This window comes from Lissotriton vulgaris, unplaced genomic scaffold (genome assembly GCF_964263255.1).
Source record: "Lissotriton vulgaris unplaced genomic scaffold, aLisVul1.2 SCAFFOLD_331, whole genome shotgun sequence".
NCBI lineage: Eukaryota > Metazoa > Chordata > Amphibia > Caudata > Salamandridae > Lissotriton > Lissotriton vulgaris.
In genome coordinates this window covers 85,014-89,458 of record NW_028252830.1, presented here as the reverse complement: position 1 = coordinate 89,458, position 4,445 = coordinate 85,014, and positions in this window count along the sequence as shown.

The window sequence follows — 4,445 nt, the reverse complement described above, 5'->3', positions numbered from 1 at the left end:
ATGATGCTAGGAGGGCTGTTAACACAGATCCTTCTCATCCAGATGGGAATCTGCCCACCTTAGAGGGACCCTTTAGTAACTCTGACCACCACCTCCAGGCAGCAGATGATGCTGAGGAGGAGGAGGAAGAGGAGTTATCAGAGGATGAGGCAGACAAGGGACAGGTAGAAGTCAGAAGACTCACCAGGTCCAACTTAAGTAGGCATGAGGATGGATTTGGGGGACCCCTCAGGGCCACTCTCAGGCAGACTTAACATTGGGAGTGGACAAGTTAGGTCTCTATCCAGAGGCTCTAACAGATACATTCGAACCAATGGCTCTCAGACCTCTTCTCATAGAGGGATGCCATCCCCTAAGAGAAGGGAGCATGAAGCTAAGATGAAGGAAGCCAATCTGAGGATTGAAAGGGAAGAACTTGCCCTGGCCAAAGAGAGGCTTGCATTTGCTAGAGAGCAGAAATTGTGTGGGGCAGACCCCACTGGTGGCAGCATTCTCCCAAGAGAAAAAGACAGGAGTTTAGACACTAGACACCTGAGTAAGATAGTGTCCCCCTTTAAACAAGGGGATGACATCCACAAATGGATGACTGCTTTGGAGAGGGCCTGCACTGTACAGTGTGTCCCCCAGAGTCAGTGGGCAGCTATCTTGTGGCTCTCCTTTGAAGGCAAAGGTAGAGATAAGCTCCTCACTACTAGAGCTGAGGATGCTAACAATTACCAAGTCCTGAAGAATACACTGGTTGATGGGTTTGGTTTAACCACTGAACAGTACAGGTTGATGTTCAGAGATACCCAGAAAACTCAGTCTCAGGATTGGACTGACTTTGTTGATTGTGCCACTAAGGCTTTTGAAGGCTGGCTACTGGGAAGTAAGGTTACTGATTTTAAAGGATTGTGCAATCTAATTATGAGAGAGCAAATCTTAAGTAATTGTCAGAACCAGTTATTACACCAACACCTGGTAGACTCTGATCTGACCTCTCCACAAGAATTGGGTAAGAGGGCAGACAAATGGGTCAGAACCAGGGTCAGGCCTAAGAACCATGGTGGTGACCAAAAGAAGGAATCAACCAAGCCTCAAGAGAAGGGTGGGAATAAATCTTCTGATCAAACCACAGGGCCCCGAAATTCCTCTGAAAAGGGTGGGTCCCAAACTTCTCCCAAAACCCAAAAGAAACCTTATTGTCATACCTGCAAACAGGTAGGCCATTACAAAACTGACAGCAGTTGTCCCAAGGCCAACAACAATAAGGAGAACATACCCCCAGGTAATACTCCCAGACCTCCTGTTACCACTAGTGGTAATCCCCTAGGTGATGGGAGTGCCCCCAAGAATGTGGTGGGCATTACTTTGGGAAACCAGGTGGACTATGGCCCAGCCAGGTCCCCTAACAACACTCTTGTCTGTGAGACTGGCATGGGGTTTGCCAACTTCACTACTGGTTCCCACATTTTGGGAAAGTATAGACAAGAGCCCTTTATCAATGGTCAGAAGGTTGAGGCATACAGAGACACAGGGGCCAGCATCACCATGGTGATTGACCATCTGGTCCCCTCTGCTCAACTGACCCCTGGTTTTCTTTACCAGGTGACAGATGTTCATGGAGTGAAAAGAAGGCATCCCATGGCAGTAGTCAAGCTCAGCTGGGGTAATGTCACAGGGCCCATGAGAGTGGCAGTGACAGATAACCTACCTGTAGATTGATTACTGGGGAATGACCTGGAACTCTCAGCATGGGCTGAGGTGGAGCAAGAAACTCACTCCAGGATGATAGGCCTACCCAGAAAGGTTAGTGGGGCAGTAATAGCTACAGCCCCAGTCCCAGCACCATTCCTCCCTGAAAAGGTTGGAAGAGCAGTGGTAGCCACTGCCCAGGCTCAGACAGACTTTCCTGAACAGGATAGGAGGGCTGTGACAGTCACAGCCCAAACACAGACTGAGTGCCCTCCTGAAAAGGTTGGCAAGGTTGAAATGGTCTCAGCCTCTACTCAGACAGATAGTGGGGTTGTGAAGCCTGAAACAATGGATCACTCCACCCAAACTGAGAGCATTGAGGAGGAAGAAAAGTCTTACCCCTCCCAGACACTAGGTGAGAGCCAGCCTCCTCAGGGAACTGACTCTACCCCTGGTGAAGGAACTGCCCCAGAGGTAGTCAGGCCTAGCCTGGCAGAGCCCCTGATGGCAGTGGACCCTTCCCAGGTGGGACCCAGTCTGGAGCAGGTAGCCTGCACCTCTCTACCCTGCCTCAATCAGCCCAGGGCTGTACAGGTCAGGGAGGCCAGTGGTGGACCCCAAAGGTCCCCCTGTCCAAAAGAACTTCCCAATCAACAGATTAGGATCACTGAAGCTAGTAGACCTAGCCAAGTGAAAATACAGCAGATTCCTGAGGGATCCCCCTTAAAAGTAGTTAAGGACCTTCCACAGCTGGAAACTGTTGGGCACAGCCAAACATGGGGCCTAACAACCCCTAACCTGACCTGTCCCTCCAGTAAGCCAAACAGAGGGACTCAGCCTCCAGCTTTAGGTAGCCAGAGGTTGACCCTGAGAGCTCATAGCAACTCAGTACTGGAAAGAAAGGCACATATGGTGGATAGTGATTGGAGGAAGTTGAGCCCAACAGTAGTGGAGTCTCACTTCAGTAATCCATTCCCACACCAGCCTTTTACTTTGCCAAAGCACACCACAGGTAGTGATTCCCTATGGTGGAGACCCTCAGATACCCTTAGGGTGAGGGGTTGCTTAGTGGACCATGATATAGGGGGTAACCATGCCAGTACATGTACCACCTCATATGGCCACTCAGGCAATATAGGCTTACCTGGTCAAGGATAGCCTTATCTCCTTTCGTTTGGGGGGGGGGGAGGGGGTTGTGTAGGAAGGTGGATACCGGACTATGGTTGCCCCCAACTTTTTGCCTGGTGTTTTGCTGGTTTTCCGACATAGTTGGCCTGGGACCCTGCCAATCAGGACCCCAGGCCTACTGCTCTCTCTCTAAAATGGATTCCATGTACCTTAGGTACATTTCCCATTGGTACTGGGCCACCTTATCAGACCCTGTAACTCAGGGCATAGGTGTACCCAGGGCCTACCAGGGGCTGAAGCATGTACTATGCCACCCCTGGCTGGCCATCTAAATCTGACACAACTGGCTGCACGACAGCTGGGGCAAGGTGGTGTAATCACCATTTGCTTTAGATATAGTATGCCTATATCTAACCCTAAAATGGACACACAGATTCCGATCAGTCACTCCTATGGCAGGCCTTAACAATCCTGAAGGCAGAGTGCTTGGTATCGTGTGAGATGGTGCTCTGGCATGAGCTGAGCCCGTTTGCAGCTTGCGGAACCAAGTCCTAATAGCTGTTCCAAGATAACGCGTACCATATACTCTTAAGTGCATTATAATCCTCGCGGTTAAATGCTATCTTTGGTATCGCTTTATCAAAACATGTCAAGTAAGGTGTCATACGAATTGGAATACTAACCCCTCGCCAATTCTGGCGACGGGGTTAGCATTCCACCCTTCTAGAGGGACACGACATGTATGTAACTGTGAACCCCAGTTAAAGTTAACTTAAGCCTCAGCATCACAAAATGGATGCTGCCACCACAGACACGAGTCTGACCCCCTGCAGCTGGGAGTCCTTCCAGCGAGGGGAGCTTGGACAAAGGGTTTCCTGTCAGGGGCGGTGCTAGCACCATCCCAGACAGGGTTTTGTGTATCCTGGGTAGGCAGGGCTTTACAGGAAGGTGACTGCAAGTGGCACCCCGGTGCTCACTGCGCATCTGCCGGCTAGAACCAGTTCCAGGGGCACACCAGCCCCTGGCCTGGGGAAAGTCCGGCCTGGGAGAGGGGTGTAACCATCCCCCTTCCTGGTCCCACCCCTAGGGCAGGACCTAGTCGCGTACCCACCCTTTCTTTAGGATAAAGGCAGGAGCGGGGACCCTTCCAAATTAGATCATCTTTGAATCAAGAAACTACTTTCTGCGAAAGGAACTCTCGACTCTTCTCAAGATTTCTCCCTTGTGACTAAGGAGTAGACACCCTGCATCCGCAGGCACCATCTAAGAACTCTGCGGTTTGCTGCACGTCCTTCCTCCGGAATCCGACTGACCAGCTCGACGAGACCCGGCTTCCCTGGCACTTCTGACCTCTACCTACCTCTACAGCTAAGCTGAGAACCGTAGGTGCGACGAGACCTCGAGGGACCGGCCATCATCAGAACTGCACGACTTCTATCCAGCACGACCGCCGAGGGATCCTCTGGTGAGTGCTTTTGGGGTCCGAGAAGCCCCGACCCTGAGCTGCTCCAGCACCGAAGTCCAGCCCCCCAGCATCCACGAGATCTGCGTGGGGCCCTTCTGCTTTTTGGCTGCTCACCGCGTTGTCTGGCTACTAGCCCGCTGGCTTGTGGCCTTCCCGACGACAACAACACTGCTGGTCT